This window comes from Meles meles, chromosome 6 (assembly GCF_922984935.1).
Source record: "Meles meles chromosome 6, mMelMel3.1 paternal haplotype, whole genome shotgun sequence".
Taxonomy (NCBI): domain Eukaryota; kingdom Metazoa; phylum Chordata; class Mammalia; order Carnivora; family Mustelidae; genus Meles; species Meles meles.
Genome location: NC_060071.1, coordinates 16,206,745 through 16,225,313, shown reverse-complemented (window position 1 = coordinate 16,225,313; position 18,569 = coordinate 16,206,745). Strand labels below are relative to the sequence as shown.

The following is an 18,569-nucleotide window of genomic DNA, read 5'->3' as shown; positions in this document are numbered from 1 at the left end:
AAAAAAAAAAAAAAAAGTCTAACTATCCCAGGTGGTTTAAGAGTCACTTTGGAAACTGGCCCTATGACAATATTCTTAATTTTGAAGGTTCCAAGTACATAGAAACAAACAAACATGCACTTTGTCGTTAGTTTCAAATTCTGTTTCTGCCACCAATTTGCTCTAGGGACTTGGAAGTGGTTTAACCTTCCTGAACTACAAGTTTCTCTGTAACATGGTGGCTCCATTGTGAAGATGGAGAAGATACAGGTAAAGAACTTTGTAGAGTGCCTGCCATTTGGTAGGTGCTCAGTAACGTATGCTCCAAGCTAGAACCCCAAGGAAATTAGATAAGAGGATAGACAGACAGATAGACTTCCACAAAAATGGTTTATGTGATTATGGGTGGGGGTGTGGGATAAACATGTCTGAAATTCCTGGGGCAGGCAATCAGTAGGAGATGATAACGAATAGGCTGTAATGTGGGCATGGAACAAAGTTGCTAGCCTCCCTGAAGTGTTGTTCAGTCAAGTTGACCTATCAAATACCCTCATTCACACATTAAAAAAAAAAAAAAAAAAAAGCAACTTTCAGGGGCACCTTAGTGGCTCAGTCATTTAAGCTTCTGACTCTTGATTTTTGGTTCAGGTCATGATCTCAGTGTGGTGAGATTGAGCTCCATGTCAGGCTCCACATGCAGTACAGTCTGAGTTTTCCCTCCCTCTCCCTGTGTCTCTTCCCCAGATCATACTTTCTCTTTCTCTGTTTCTAGATAAATAAATAAACATTTTTTTTTTAAAGGAAAAGCAACTTTTGAATATAAGAAACCACTTCTCCTCTTTACCTTCTATCATGGTAGTGATCATCTCAGACCGGATGAAACAGGGGCTTGATGCCCATGCTTCACCTGCTTCCAAATGTCTCATCCTATATGTATAGCGTTTGTTTGCTCTCTACATATCTGAGTTTCTCTTTTTAACCAAGGTAATGCACACTCACAGTTAAAAAAATAAAATTGCGCCCCAGTTTAAGATTTTAAAAGATCAAAGAGAAACAAAAGGGGCAGTGAGAAAAGTCAGGGGAGGAAGATCTGAATCCTGGCTCAGTATGGTGGGTTGGACAAATGGAAGTCCAGTGACAGTGAAGAGAGTGAGCAGGAGGAGAATTTACTGCAGGTGGGGGATTGTAACAGATTTCCAGAAAATGGAAAGCCGATGGCATATGCAGAAGGATGAAAGCTACAGAGGTATCCAAGTTTGAGAATTTGTGCACAAAGTCCTGCAGCTGCACAAGGAACTTGTCCTTTCAGCCAAACCTAGGGAGAACCACTAACCTCAGGGTTGAGGGATACCTTACACAGGGATTAGAGGTTGGTCTAAAAACAGAAATTAAAAGCTGACCACAGAAGAGCTGGGCTAGGCGTGCTGCAATTCATCTTTTGCACATACCCTGTATTCATGAGCTATAGACCTTTAGGCATTTTCCACTCAGGGGGTTTACCTGAAGAATTTAAATGAACCATCTTAGGAGAATTTGGACTTCCAATGAGAGCTTTGATGTCCCAGAGTTAACCCAAGTCAACTGGAATTCCTACCCCAGGCTAACCACTTAATGGTTGGACTTCCACTCTCTAACCTGGAAGGGAAGGGAATTTTGGACTATCTCTGTGCATCAGACTACCAGCCACCCTTCCAGCTAGGGAGCAAAGTGATAGATTACCTTACTCATGGCCAATTTCTTAAACCATCAACCAAGCTCTTGATTCACAAATATGCTATCCCCATCATTACAGTATCTAAAGCATTTCTAGGTTAGGAACAGTTTTGCTCACATCTGTTTATCCCCAGTATCTAGCACAGGTTATGTGAAGACAAAAACGTGAAATCTTCACATTTTCCTATGAAGATCAGATGCGTCCCACCTAGTGTCCATTTCACCATCGAGTCTTTCTGTCTTTTTAAAAACACAGTTGTTGTTTATCCATTCATTCATTAAAAAAAAGTATTTATTGATTACTTCTGACTGCCAAGCACTTTCTACAGACAGTGACCAGAACTTCCATTTTAATATTAATCTATCATGAAAGCATTTTGGAGATGCCAAAAGAAAGGCTCATGATTTGAAATAAAAGATGTCCTTGTTTTCACTTATAGTTGTTTATATCTAATGGGGAAGAACATGATGATGGTAGCTGGTACTCTTTAAGACAAGCCAAGGGTTGATTTCCTTCTTTCAATCTCTCGCATTTCATCTGAGAATTATTCTTTATGCTTAAGAGAGAATGTATGTAAAAATACAGTTTTGAATTAAGGCACATTATCACGAAAGGATGACTGGAGAGTAATGAGGGCTCTGACATCAAAGACACAATGATCATTGCAAATAACATCAAAAAATAAACACAAAAAATGCCTAGATGAACCGTGGATCCCTGCCTTCGTCACTTGCTACTTAGTGATTTTAGAAAGTTGTGCCGTGTTTTCTTCCTACCTTAGTGGTTGAGGGCTTGAAGTCAAGTGTTATTCAAAAGGTGAGAACAGATGGTCAGATATTTATGATAGCTCATCTTGTAACTCAACCAATAAAAGGTAGGAGGAAAAACAAACCAAAGGAACAGCACAACATGCTTGGTTGAATAAAGAGTTCTCACGGTCTCTGAGCTTCATTTCCAGTAGTGATCTTAGCAATACAGACACATAAAGCATCCTTGGCTTTGCAAAGCCAGTGCCTGGGAAATAAGGGTTAGGAACAAGGGAAGGGGCAGGGAATAGAGAGATAAACCTGGGACCTCGAAATGGTAGATAGCATCTGTCAGCTTGAACTCTGTATCTGAGTGGCAACAGGAAAACGCTCTCCTGTGACTGTTTATGATTTTTTTAAGATTTTATTTATATTGAGATAAAAAGCCAGAGTGAGATACATAGAGAGTGTTATCTGGGAGTGGGGAGAAAGGGCAGAGGCAGAGGGAGAAGTAGATTCTCCACTGAGCAGGGAGACCAACATGGGGCTCTATCCCAGGACCCCAAGATCATGACCTGAGCCAAAGGTAGACACCCAAACGACTGAGTCCCCCATGCATCCTTACTGTGAGTGTTTATAAAAGCAAGTTTGCAAACATGTACCTTTAACACAGAATTCAGTTAATCTCTGATTGTATTCAAGCCAAATGGGAGACTTGGTTTAAGTACAAGGGGTCCATACTGGTAGTGTTCTAAGTGCCTGGAAAGAAAAACACAAATTTTCTGTGCTCTAATAAACATTGTTTTGTCTTAAAAAAATGAAGATCTAAGTGGCATATAAGAAATAGCACATATTTAATTCTTTCAAATTTGGTAAGTTTTGCCATATGCATGCACTTGTGGAGCCAGGACTACAATAAACATCATCCTCACCCAAAATTTCCTTGTGTCCTTTTCAATTCCTCTGTCCTATCTCTTTCTAACCCTCTACTCTCTGGGCCCAGGCAACCAATGATCTGTTTTCTACAGATAAGTTTGCATTTTCTTATTTTCTTATATTTTATATACATGGAGTAATATAGTACATCATGCTGGGTTTTTATTTTTATGTTTTTTTTTTTGTCCGTCTTCTTTCACTCTGTGCAATTATTTTGAGATTCATCCATGTTGTTGTAATACTAGTTCATTTCTTTTCCAGATTAAAAAGTGGAGAATGGAACTGTCTTTATTCACAGAAGACATTATCACTTATGTGTAAAATTCAGTGGAATCTACTAGAAAGACAAATGAGGGGGCGCGTGGATGGCTCAGTGGGTTAAACCCTCTGCTTTTGGCTCAGGTCATGATCCCAGGGTCCTGGGATCAGGCCCCACGTTGGGCTCTTGTCTCAGCAGGAAGTCTGTTTGTCCCTTTGCCCCTCCTGCTGCTTGTACTCTCTCTCAAATAAATAAATAGAATATTTAAAAAATAAAAATAAATGGTACTATAATATTTGAATACCCATAAGCAAAAATTGAAATCCTCTTCATACCTCACACTATATAAAAACTCAACTCAAGATGGGTCATACACTTAAACGTAGAAACTAGTACAATGAAATTCCAAGAATACTGGAGAAATCTTTATGAACCTGAGTTAGACAAAGTTTTCTTAGCTATGGCATCAAAAGCATGATGTATAAAAAACTAAACTGATAAATTGAACTTCATCAAAATTCAAAGCTTCTGCTTTTCCAAAAGACTACCCAGCTTGGAGATGGTGTGTATCTTGGAGATACGCGTATCTTGGAGATGATGTGTAGCAACTGGAATTCTCTATGCCATCAACGGGGATGTAAAATGTTAAAAATACTTGGAAAGTCACATCAGAACTTTTTTAAAAAAGTAAAACACCATATATTTTACCTTATGATTCAACCGATCTTCTCTTGGTATAACCGAAGTGTAATGAAGGCATCCATTCATCCAACACTTTTACATCGATGTTCATACCCGTATTATTTGTTATAGCTAATAGCTGGAAGCAACTCAAAAGTCCATTAATAGTGCAGATATTTAAAAAGGTGATATATCCCTACAATAGAAGACTACACAGCAATCAAAAGGAATGGGCTATGGTTCCATGCAATGACATGGATGACTCTCAAAATAATTTTGCTGAATGAAAGAAACCCGACAAGAATGTTTCTTGTATCATTTAATTTATATAAATCTCTAGAAAGTGCAAACCAACCTACAGTGTCGGAATGCAGATCAGAGGTCACATGGATTGGCAAGGGACCGAAGGGATCTCTTGGCTAATGATCAGGTTCCTTGTTTTCGTTGTGGTGATCATTTCACATATCACAGGTGATCATTTTATCATTTCACAGCTGTATGTATATAACAACACTTATACATTGGTACACTTTCAATATGTGTAATTTGTTGTGTGTTAATTATGCCTCTCAATAAAGCTATTAAAAAGACCAGGAATGATAACAATAGTAAAATAAACAACAAACATGGCGCTAAGCTAGCCAGGCACACAGAAGCATACTCTCTGTGATTTCCTTTACATGGGGTTCTTGAGGAGACAAGACTAATCCAACATGATAGCCCTCAGAATAGCAGTGCCTTCTTCTGGGGGTGGGAGGGATGACTGGGGTGGGACAGGTGGGAAACTTTTCAGGGCAGAATATTCTGTCTTGATCTGTTTCATATTTATGTGAAAAACTTGATATGATGTTTAAATGACAGTTGAAAAATGAAGAACTTTTTGCAACCTTAGGAGACATAATACAATGTTAAGGAACACAAAGAATTGAACTTTGGAAACTATTTTCTGTGAAACATTGATGCTTCCTGTCACTCTCTCTTCCCCAGAGATTTTGAAGTAATTAGCATTTCAGAGGCTCTGAGGGTTTTGCAATATAGGAACTTGCTTAACTTTGTTTTAAACCAGCTTTTCTAAGACTTGCTGGACCGCTGAAACAATTTTTTTTTTTATTTAACACTTTTAAACATCTGATGGAACAAGTGTTCCAAAGGGATATATTTTAGGCAACACTAAACAAGCCAATTAAAAATATACTGTTTAGAATCTCTGGAGGTTTAGAGAGGTTAATTGTTTTTGTCAGAGCTCACACTGCCAGCAAAGGACAGAGGCGGGATTGGAAACACAGGGCTGTCTGACTCAAAGGCCAATCCTTATTCCTCCCAGTCCTTGCCTACGTGCCCTGAGCCTCAGTTTTCTCATCTAAAGAAAGAAAACAGAAGCCCACATAAAGTGCAAGATAACAATCAACACTCTACTTTCTTCATTTGTGTTTTGGGGAGGTTTAATCAAACTTTCTGACTTCAGGTTCTGGAAAATGAGAATAAATTCACCCTAACTGAAACGAGTATTAAAAGAACTTTGGCAAAACACCTAATGCTTCTTGTCTCATTTCTAATTTTTATTTAAAAAATTTTTAAAATATTTTATTTATGTATTTGACACACACAGAGAGAGAGAGAGAGAGAGAACACAAGCAGGGGGAGCAGCAGGCAGAGGGAGAAGCAGACTCTCCGCTGAGCAGGGAGCCTGATGAGGGACTCGATCCCAGGACTCTGGGATCATGACCTGAGCCAAAGGCAGGCGCTTATCCAACTAAGCCACCCAGGTGCCCCTCTTCGCATTTTTTAAATCTAAAAAATGACCAGGTAAAATAAGAGATGTTTTCATGGCAGGTTATGGCTTGCACTTCTGTCACCTTTGGACCATTTTGCTTGTGAAAGATTGGCAGTTAACTCTTCTGTTTTGGGTTTCTGTCAGTGAATACCAGGCTTGGCCTACAGCTACATTCATTACCCATTCTACTTTGCTCACCCAGCCTTAAAAAAACATAGGAACAATTTTTGTTTTAATATTTGATATATTTATAATAAGGGGAACAAGCAACATTTATGATTTATGATTAAAATTTATGATTTAATATACCTGATATCATGCTACTAATTCATTGCTATAAAATATTATTTCATTTAATCTTCACACAATTCTAAGAAATTATCATCTTCATTTGAGCATTGGAGAAATACATTTCAGAGTATTTAATCAAAGACCAGAAGGAGGTGTGTGGGGGGTATTAAGGGAAATTGCTGTTGACAAGCAATCCCTCTTCCCTCTTTGGTCTCTCTGGTCCCCTCTAGGTCACTACTGGTTGGAGTGTTTCATTGTGCTCTTTTTCATTTGTTTTTATCGTGTGTGTGTTGTTTTGTTTTTAAAAGATTTCGTTTATTTATTTTTCAGAATGAGAGAGAGAGAGAGTACAAGCAGGGGGGGCAAAAGAGGGAAAGGGAGAAGCAGACTCCTTGCAGAGCAGGGAGCTCAAGGTTGGGCTCGATCCCAGGGTCCTAGCACCATGACCTGAGCTGAAGGCAGACACTTCACTCATGGAGCCACCCAGGTTTCCCTTTCATTGTGCTTTGAAAGATTCTCACAGACCAGGGTTTTATCTAGGACTTGCTGTCTTATTTTCTATCTCATAGAGAAGAACAGAATGGATGCAGGGAGCCTCTGAAGGTTTAGAAAATACAGTGCTTTTCATTGTAATCACTATTTATCAAGTTCTTAGGCTTTTTCCAAATTCCTCTTTGAGAAACATAGGAATAACATCAGTGATTTCAAATGGAAATAACAGAAATGGAATAAAAACATAGAAAATGCCCCCCCCCATTAAACTTCCAAAAGCCAGGTGATTTTTTCCTTTACATTCATGGAAAATGACATTATTGTAACATGTTCTTCCAAATCACCAAGAAATAAAGGTATGCTTATAACACTCTAATTCATTATGCAAAACACATTAATTATGGGAAAGCAACATGTGACATGTACATAATCCTATGTGAATAACCAGATGTTATCGATTGGATTATTTTTTAATCATTGCTCTGCAAACACCAACTTTTTATACAAATTAGCCAATAATATTTACTAACCACTTATTCATAAACAAACTCATGTTTTCTGAGTATCTGCTATGTTTCTTGTCCTGAGGTAGATGGGACATAGGAAGATAAAGTGATGCTTTATTCACTGTTATGTAACATGCTGATATTTTAAAGGACATTAAAAGAAAAATGGAAAAAGCTACAGGATTATTAAATAAAGCAAGTAAGTCTAAAAAGAAAAAGGCAAACTAAAATAATAAAATGTCAATAAATTCAAGGGGCCATGATGTAAAGTTTCTTTTGGACTTGTCTAATCTCTCCCAGTGTTATACCCCTTGACTGTCTATTCATGCAAAAATCGTGTGAGCATTGTGCCATTTCTTACCCACTTCTGATTCTCTATAATATATTAATGTTATAGGATTTTAAGTATTTAAGTATTTCTACTTTTTTGTTTCTGTAACTTTTTCTTTTATTGTGATTAGTTGTGCATACTGTTAATAACAGTGGGCAGAAAAATATAAGCCTTGACCTAAGAATTCACTGACTTAAGCACTTCTTCCTAAATATTTACTGAGAGTCTACTAAGTACAGGCCCCAAATTAGGTCTAGATTAAGAAGATGCCTCCGTAGTTGGGTCAATCTGAGCCTTCTTGCCAAAGATCAGCTGTGTCCAACAGTTCCCTTCAAGGACACACCAGGTGAATTGATGAAATGCTCCTATTTTTAAATATTACAAACCATGCAGTATATCTCAAGTCATGCCTAGGTCTTCTGCACAACCATTTTATTTGACAAACAGGACATAATATTAATAGCTTGCATATCGTTGGAATGATTAGTATACTCAAATACATATTTATCTCATTTGATCTTATTCAAGCTTTCCATAGCGTATTGACTCGAAAGTGTTTTTTCTTTCTTCCTTTCTTCCTTCCTTCCTTTCCTTCTTTCTTTTTAGATTTATTTATTTGAGTGAGAGAGAGAGAGAGAGCAAGCAAGAGCAGGGGGAGGGGCAGAGGGAGAGGATCTCAAGCAGACTCCACTCTGAACAAACAGCCTGATGTGGGGCTTGATCTCATGACCCTGAGATCGTGACCTGAGCCAAGATCAAGAGTCTGACGCTTAGCCAACTGAGTCATCCAAGTATCCCTCAAAAGTGTTTTTTCCTTCCTTTTTTCTTCTTTTTCTTCTCTCTCTTCCTCCTTCTTTTTTTCCCCTTTGTTTGTTTGTTTTATTGCTGTCTAGAACACATATGCTAAGCCAGCAGTTTACAGTTCAGAGAGGCAAACAAACAATAACAACACTGATGTGATCACATGCTATTGTTCCAGAATTACAGGAAGTTAAGAAAACCGAGAAGCTTTGCGCAGTGGCAGTATCGTAGCCAATGAGGTTTATCCGAGGTGCGATTATTGCTAATTGATGATTATTGCTAATTGAAAACAGAAGATAAGGATAAGGAGTTAGAAAAAGTCAGTCTGATCAAAGCTATAATCTTGAGATTTGGTAGGCTTGTTTTTATATGAGGTCTGCAGGCAATACTTGGTTGGCTATCATATATATATTTTTTAAGATTTTACTTATTTGACAGAGAGACAGAAAGGGAAGACAAGCAGAGGGAGTGGGAGATGGAGAAACAGGTTTTCCACAGAGCAGGGAGCTGATCTGGGGTTCAATCCCAGGACCCTGGGATCATGACCTGAGCTGACAGCCGATGCCTAATGACTGAGCTACCCGGACAACCCCGGTTACCATATTTTTACATTCAGTAGTCCATTGGTTCTGATAAGAAACAAAGTTTCTAAGAGAATAGTGGTCTTCAGTAACAGAATGGAGGGAATGATGATCTGACCTAAGATCTCCAGCTTTCCAGGCAGAACTGACTGGTCGGTGGGCTGAGTTATGCTAAGCCACCTATTGATCCAAAGTTCTGATTTCTCAAGCCTCTTACAAAGAACATGACCAGGACACGATAAAGTGCTAAAGCTAAAGGAAGACTTGCTGATGAGAAACAAATGATTCTGCCATTAGCATTGATTGTTAATTGACGAAAAAGAGAGTAAGTGCAAACCTACACAATCAGTTCAGACAAGAGACACATTGACTGATGGTGGCAAAATGTCTGCTTTAATCTTGTTCTACAAGATGCTTCTCAGGAAGGGCTATTCTGGCCAGGAGCTATGGACTCTCTAGTGTAGAGAGAGACTCATGTAAGGAATGTAGACATGAGAAATACAGAATAGCATTGTTTTTAAGATTTTTATTTATTTACTTGAGAGAGAGAGAGAGAACATGAGGGTGGGGTGAGAAGCAGACTCCTCACTGAGCAGGGAGCTGTATGTGGGACTCCATCCCAAGACCCTGGGATCATGGCCTGAGCCAAATTAAGCTACGCAGGCACCCCCAGAATAGCATTTTTATAAATGTAGAGCTGAGTGTTCTTTATTGCAGAACTATATTAATTATTAGATCCACACCAAGCTATTTAGGTAATTAGCTATTTCTGAAAATTTCATTATGGCCATGAACCAAATTCGTAATATGTTTTGGAAACTGGGGAATCTGTTTTGACAATGCCATATAAAGCTGAATACAATGTTCTGCTTCTTCAGGTACAGTGGACTCAGCAATGGATGGAGACTGGGAAGGCAGAACTTGGCATATGTGGTACCATCTTGGTCTAAGGAAGGAGAAAGAGACAAACACTTGTGTCATGAGAAAAGTGTGTGAGTTAGTATTCTCAATGGCTTTCAGAGAAGTAAAAGGACAGAGCTTCTTCCTCCTGCCCTGGAACCCACTGCACTTAGTTGTGAATGACCAACAAAAACAAGATGACACCAGCTTCTAGGAGAGCTTGTTATTTTTTAAAAGAGGGGGAGAAGGGTAACCTGAAGGCCCATCAATAAAGGAATGGTTAGATTATGGCAAAGAGACAAAGTGAAATGTATATCAAGAATGAGATATTTATATTCTTACTGATATGGACATGTGTTCAGACAATTGCTAATGGACAAGGACAACATAATTCTCCTCTATAAAAAATACACAAGCACATACACATTATCTATAAGTATATAGAGATGTCTATAAACACATGGGAACAAGTCAGGAGCACCAGATCTCTTAAGTGAAGGGATGGCTCTAGTGGACAGAGAATTGCTCATTTAGTATCTGTGTGTGTGTGTGTTTGTGTGTATGTCTGCTTCCAGAAAACCACCAGAGTCAGTTATCTTTCAATTAATTGTATAATAGAATACTTTTAAATTTGGGTGTTTTGATATGAAATCATAAGTAAAAAAAAAATCATAAGTAACTGCTATGAACTCTAAACTCATTTTTGATTTAAGGAAATTATTTCCTGGTAATGAGTAATAACATGAGACCTAGAAGTGTTTTGAATTAACTCTAATGACTGTATAGGATTTCTTCTGGCTATTGCTCTCTTGGTAATTTCATGTGTAAGTTTCCTTCATGTATCAAGACATTCTCAAACATTTGCAATTTTCAATCAACTTGGACAGAGTAATGTGTAATCAGTTTATAAATGGATTTTAAATTCATATCTTTTTAGATCCAAGGCAAAAAGAGTCCCCAATAATATGTGGTAGCTGGGTATGGTTGAGATCATAATATTTTATCCTTCTTATTCTTTCTATCAGTACATGATATTGATTTGCTCCCTCATCCCCAAACAGCTGCCCATTTTCCAATCAACTTCTCTCCAGTGTCTCCTGAAATTTAACCACTTGACTCCACCCCTAACTTTAGCTCTTCCCCTCCTCTTCCTCCATCCTCCAGCTAAGGCATCCGGCATCAGCCCTGATAGAACCCGTGTGAATGATGCATCACAGTGTATTCTCAAGGCAGAGTGGGACTGGATATAGAGTTGTGATGGTTTTCCATGGGTCAACCTAGCAGAGCTGGAAATCAGATTCCCAGAATTGCCTTCTGGCGATGGTTTGCATTCAGGTTGGCTACAGAACAATTTGTCAGGATTGGGAAGGTTAAGTGAACAGTCATCATTGTGCTCAGAAAGTTGGGCTGGGAGTCTAGACACCACCGTCATTTGTGCATGCTGTCCCTGCTCTGCGGGCTCACCTGCTCAGCTCGAGACAGCAGTAGACCCCATCCACTCAAACATGCACTGTCCTTCCTTCAGGTTCTGCAAGTCTTAAGTCAAGTCCATGTAACAGTATGTGGCCAAGGATTTCAGCCCCTTCCACAGGTCACTCATGCTGCACAGGCTGCAGTTAGTGAAACACTGGAACGAAATCGATTTGTCCTCATGGATACCCCTTTGTCCTCATGGGTTCCAGTTTGTCCTCATCAATTTCAACAGGCCTTTGCTCTCCCCTCCTTTATGACCAGCTTTTCTTCCCAACTGTTGGCTCTGCTGACCCACCTTGAACTCCATGCTCATCACCAGGTTCCACAATTCTGTAAGGTCCAATCCCTGTGATACTTTCTTACCCTAAATTGCTCATAATGGTTCTAATTTCCTTACTGAACCCTACAGAAGGCAATAACAAAGGCATCTCTCCAATATTTGGTAAATCAGGAAGGTCCAAGCACCGCACAGGAGTGGCTATGGGACTGGTGCTGCCCCATTACCTACTGAAGTAATTCTCCTTGTGTATAAAAGCATTTGACTCAATTCATGGAGCAACTCAGAGAATTCCTTATTGGAAATAATTAAGGACACTCACAACCTAGCTTTGGACTCCAGCAAAATTAACTAATTCTTTCTTTCTTTTATCTTTCTTTCTTGATTTTATTTTTTTTTTTTTTATTTGAGAGAGAGAGAATACAAGCAGGGGAAGGGACAAAGAGAGAGGGAGAAGCAGAGTCCCTGTTGAGCAAGGAGCTGGATGCGGGGCTCGATCCCAGGACTCTGAGATTATGACCTGAGCTGAAGGCAGATGCTTAACCCACTGAGCCACCCAGGTGCCCCTCCTAGCAAAATTTTCTTTAGTGCATTCTTATGGGAAAGAGAAGTTTTGTGCCCCCCCTCCCCGCCTTCTTGAATGGAAAAATATTCATAACCCAGAAGTGTATATAATATTCTGCTTGTATTACTGAAGTTCCAGCAGTGTTTACCTGAAATGTTTCTATCATTCCCAAACTTTCAGGTTTCTGTTGGTGATTGGCGAGGAACAGATTGCACTTTCCTGAACTGAAATCTAATGAATGCCACAAAGTGAAAATAAACTAGAGACACTTGAAAAAAAGAAGAGAAAAAAAAAAAAAAAGCAAAAGAAAACTCACTTCAAGAAATCTCTGCTTCTTTTTTGTCCTCCCCCCCTTCACTTGCAGCCAACCAAGCTCCCCCACATTCTGATCATCTCCCCGCACTATGTCTGTGGTGGTGACAACTGATTCATGTGTTCATTTGCATATCCCCCGGTGCCAGCAGCGGAATACAGAACAAGGCCTCCTGCTCTGGCAGCCGACACAGCACTGGCAGATCAGGGGGCTGTCAGAAACAGCTGTCCATTAACGGAGTTTGTGGAAACAACCAGGAGCTGTTTGAAAATGCTAGGTGGTAGAATTTAATTGGAGTAGCAACTGTTCAAAATTAAGATTAAAAGGACCAGTCAGTCAATGTGGATTTCGTGACACCTTAAAAATAACATTTCAGGTTTGATTAATGCTGCATCAAGTTTGCACGTCTCTCTTCTTTGCCAATAGTGTCGATTTGCTTGCTGGTGGGTGACACAGGGCACATACCTAACCACGGGAGCTCAGGGGTTCCCAAGGTTGGATATCTGCATCCCAATGCTGAGACCTTATTGCTTTCAGAAAACAGGATTTTCATAGGAATCCCACGCACACAGTGAATAGGACAGAGCCTAGTTGTCCTGGAGGAAGCAAGCTTGTAGTTTTGGAGACAGGCATGCTTCTCTTTGTCCATATTGTGAGTGCAATATGGACTCAGTTCAATATGGACTCAGCGAGCTGCCCCACCGCAGACCCTAGGCGTCCTTCCACAGACAGAGAAATATACAAAGCGCCGTTCACTTCCACGCCCTGAGAGTGGGGAGAATAGGGAGTCTGGTCTCCACAGCCCTTTGGCTCCTCTCCTGATTATACCAAAAAGGATATCAGGTGTTGGTGACATTGAAGTGGTGGTGACGGGGTGTAGGTCCGGCTTATGAGGACTAGCAGTGATTTCCTAAAAGCACGTTTTTGTCTCCTGAGAAACCTCAACTTTAACATTTCCTTAACAAGAGAAAAGAATTCTAACGTGCCAGAAATAGCTACTTACAATTTGGAACTGAACTCCTAACACCAAACCCCGATTTTTACCTATTTTAAATTCATGATTGAACTCTTTGGGTACTCATCAATATTCTCAGTTCCATATTGATGATGCCTATTGTCATTGGCTGGACTACAAATTCAAACCGGATGTTCAGTTTAACTCTCTACTTTGGCTGCTAAGTCGACTGCGTATCGCACCATTCCCTTACAAATGTCCATTTTTAAAGTCCGCTTCAAAGGGGCATATTGAGTTTAGTTGTTAATGAAAGCAAATGTACAGTATGGTTAAATAGCAATCTCTTTTTAGTAGACTTTTAAGTAAATAAATAAGAAAAAAAAGACCTCAGAGCAGATAGAAAAGGAAGGACAATAAGAGCGAGGAAGCACTTGCAGATAGGTGGTGCATGGTGGCCAGAAGAGGAAGTGACAGCTGGTGGCTTAGTAAACAGATTTCGGTTTAGTAGTTTCTGAACATTTTAATATGCTCCACTGTATCTTTTGTTCCCAGTTCAACAACAAAGCCATTTTCTATTTGTTGCCTTGAAATATCAGATCAGTTAGACAACAGATAGAGAAAAGATAAAATCAGGTGGCATCGAGACAAAACATTTTAAAGTATCTGATGCGATGTTCTAGTGATGGGGTGGGGGAAGGGGGGGTGAGATGAGGGAAGGGAATTTATCCAAAAAAGAGAGAGAGCAGGAAAATGTTTGCAAATGGCAAGGCATAGACAGCCTCTCTTTCCTCCCAGGCTTTTTTTTTTTTTTTTTTTTGCAAATGATATTTTCTCTCCCCAAACATCGCATATTCCCAAACTTCTACCAAACTGATCAAGAGATCCAGCTGACTGGCGGTGGCTGGAAGGAAAACAGAAAAACTGTGAAAAAGTGAAACTGACAATGGCATTGAAGGCATTACTCCTATCAACCGTCTTGCTCGGTTCAAAGCAGGGAGATGTCGAAGGGGACAGTTGTATTGAGACCCATGGTATGTGGGGCATGCATTGCCTATCTCAGTGAAAAGCACCAATTTGTGTGTTTTGTAAAGCTCTGTAAATACTCGCCTATGGCAGCTAGTTTTTAATTGTTTCCAGCCTCTGGGGAAAATGTGATTGAGTCCTCTGTGCTGCTCACATGGTATGTGGGAGATGTAATAAGGCAAGTGGAGCTGTTCTTTGAGTGAAAATGTTCCTCTCCAGCTTGAAAGAAAGGAGAGAAACGTTTCAGAATCCAGCACTTTCCCTTTCTAGTTTTAGTGAGATTAGGTTCCTTTCCAATGATACTATTGCTGCAGGAACCCATGAGAAGACCAAAGCACAACTGCTAATATTTCTGTAACTTACAGAGCTTCTAAGTGAAGTGGTTCTTGGGAAATCTTCATTTGGAGGAAAAGGATAATTGAAATCAAAGATTAAGGAATTAAGCATCACTTGGGAAGTTAGCGTTTCACTTCACGGCATTCTACTGAGAGGACCCGTGCGAAGAATTCATGTTTCCATAGGAGGCTGGTCTCCGTTTTCTTCATTCTAGTTCACAAATGGAGGAAGGGTGCAGATTGCACCAATTGATTTATGAAATTTACAAAATAGACCTTTTATAAATAACGGTCCATTTATGGAATAAATCTATTAATATTATTTCTGTCAAATCTGTCTCCTCCTCGGGTGTCTGGGTGGCTGAGTGGGTTAAGCCTCTGCCTTTGGCTGGGGTCATGATCCCAGAGTCCTGTGATCGAGCCCCACATCGGGCTCTCTGCTTAGCAGGGAGCCTGCTTGCCCCTCTCCCTCTGCCTACCTCTCTGCCCCTCTCTCTGTTAAGTAAATAAATAAATCTTTAAAAAAAAAAAAATCTGTCTCCTCCTGTAACTGTGCTGCTTGGTACAAGTCCTTCGTCCGGCACCGACTCACATCTTTCTGCGTGTAGCTGTAGCTGGTCATTGAAAACCTGCCTCCTACTGTTCCGACACAGGTGGCTCCACCTACTTCCCAGCGTCCCTTGCAGGGAAGGGAGGTCACGTGACTCATCTCCACCAATGGCATCTGAAGAGCAGCCATGGTTTCAAGCTCAGGCTTTTAAGAGGCGTAGATTTCCTTCATGCACCCGCCCTTTCACCCTGGGGGGATGGCAAAGCCACAAGGCCCTAAAGGACGGTAAAACTCACAGAGGAAGAATCGTGGGTACCCCAACCATAGCTTGAGGGAAGTCACTACGTACCAGAAGCATCAAACCTAAGATGGACTCTCACATGAGTGAAAATAAGCTTCCCTTCTGTTTGGGGCATTGAAAGCGTTTTTTGTTATTGCTTCCTATGCAGAGTGAACTAATAGACACGATCCTGAGCCTCATAACACGACTTCTCTTCCTGCCTCCTGCCACTCATTCCTCCAGCACATCTGTTCCCCACCCCTACCTGCCTAACCGGCCAGCTCATGGTTTCCATACGTCAGCTCGGTCTGATCGGCTCTGGACATTGTGGGGTGTCCCACACTGTGGCTTTGCCTGCGGGATGTTAGTGTAAGGGCCACGGGGTTAGAGAATGAGTGCAGCAGGGACCACAGGAAACACTCCACTTCCACCCCTGGAATGAGCTTCCAGCAGAAAGCAGGCTTTCTGAAGTCAGTTCTTCAGAGCTCGAAAGTGTACAGAAAGGAGTCAGTGTTAACCACTGAATCTCCCGCCAGGGTTGCTACCTTTTCAAGGCGGATTCAGAGTTAAAATGGCATGAGCCAGAATTCTAAATGGAGCATTATTGCAGGCATCTTCAATGTCTGTCTTTCTTACAGAACGACTCTTCTTCTTCTGAAGAAGAAGATACTCCTGGGGCACCTGGGTGGCTCGTTTGCCTTTGGCTCAAGTCATGATCCCCGGATCTGGGGATGGAGCCCCGCATGGACTCTGTGCTCGGCAGGGAGACTGCTTCTCCCTCTCTGCCTCACCCTTCTCATGTTGCTGTCTCTTATTCTCTCCCTGAAATAAATAAATAAAATCTTAAAAAAAATAAAAAAGAAGAAGATAGTCTTTTGTTGACTCACATATTCACACAAGAAATGTGCTCTTTGTTCTGTCCTTCAGGATTTCCCAGTGAGGAAGGGGGCATCAGCATCCAAGCTCCATATTTGGTGCTGAAGGTACAAAGCTGGGTGGCACACACCACAGGTTCTGTTCAGAATTCCTTGCATAAGACAGACACCCTCAGGGCATGTGTGCTCTACAAACGTGCAAAATGCTATAGAGTCACATGGGGAGAGCACACTCATTGGGTCAGAGGCAACCTTTAGACAGGTTTTCCCAGTTCATTTGACTTCTCAACTGAGAGGATAGCGGGAGGTAGGGTGATGAGTGTATCTTTTAAACACTGAGGTGGGGGGTGGGGGGACAGACATACTAGTTTTACTGTGATAACAGGTGTATCAAGTTTAATTTTTTTTGTTTTCCCAAGAAATGGCATGAATAGTGCGTTCCACCCAATAAGAGAGTATCTTTCAAATTGATAACTGTTTTTCTTCTGTAAGTGTCCACTTATTGTAATCTTTCAACTCTTGATTAAATGTGCATATTAATTTTTATGTACTTTTAGAGTGAGGACAGTTCTAAGACACCTTCAGTTGAAGCACTACTGTTAAAATGCAACAATGAATAGATTGGAATTCACAGATCAAGGAACCCTAACCTCCATCCCTGAGCTTATTTAAGCAACCCAATAGGGTTCTGGTCCTGGCATGATTGAAAGGTTTTGGATTTATCACTATTATGGCTCCCTGGACCCCTTCCTTATGTCACATGTCAGCAGTTGCTTGGGATTGTGATATATTATAATTCATTCATTCCTAGATCCCAGTATACTGCAGCTAGAATCAACTATTTTGAGATTCAACCACATAATGAAATAAGCTGACATAACTGACTTTATCTAGAGGATGAGAGTAAAAATATAGATATGTGGATAGTCCCCAAATAACCAGGAATGGTTTGTATGCAGCTTGCCTACGTGTGTAACACGGTTCATGGAGAGAGGTAGAAATGTTGGGACAGCTTGGGGAGTGGGATCATCACACATCAGCTGGGTTTTGGAGTTCTTGACTAAACATCGCTGTGTTTATTAAGACTCTCCGACCACAACTAGAACACAAAATGAGCTGAGAAATTACTGACGTTGGAGCATAGACGAATGGGACCAGGAGTACTCTCCATTTGTGCTGATCGTGACTGCACCATGTCACAACTCAGGAGAACATCATGAAAGGGGCGATTTTGTGCCACAACCAAAAAGGAACTTCTGTCTTTTTCACCAGAATGTAAGCACCCAAAGATGATTTGTCGACCCAGATGATGTGATTCTTTCCATACTTCTTTGGCTCCGTCACTTTTTGTGTTTCTAATGGGCATTTGTTATTCTCAGCTGTACATGAGTTAAGTCTTCTGTAAGTTCATCCATGGCATCTCCCCATTTATTTTTCATTTTAGCACTTGAGCCATTTCTGCGATATTTTCATATTTAGACACACAATGGCATCTTAGAAAACGTGAAGGTCACAGGAAAATTGATACGTTCTTGTGCAAGTGGACAATAGAGGAGAACTATAACACAAGAGGTGACCTGTTATCTAAATTCATGCTATGCTGAGTTCACTTTTTAATGGTGTTTTGCTTAATCCTTATAGTAATAATGTCAACTAGAGAACAACAGGAACATAAAGAAGGAGGGAAATTAGAAGGAGCAAAATAGTGTGGTGTTGGAGAGCTCTGGCTCAGGGAGCAGGAGCCAAACCTTGCTAGCACCATAATCATGCCTTTGGATAATATTACGAACATCTTCTTGAGCATCAGTTGACTTCTTGGTAAAATGTGAAAAGCATGATTTGTTTGAAGAAACAGATAAGTTGCTGCATGTTATGTGCTATGGATGAACCCTAGGAGCTAAGAGTGGTCAACCTATCTTAGGTGCTGTTTTA

At 40.4% G+C, this 18,569-nt stretch overlaps 1 pseudogene; it reads left to right on the top strand.

Annotated features, from left to right (window-relative positions):
• The first annotated feature begins 8,715 nt into the window (after positions 1-8,715).
• On the top strand, positions 8,716-8,798 carry LOC123945279 (annotated as a pseudogene).
• Positions 8,799-18,569: the final 9,771 nt, after the last annotated feature.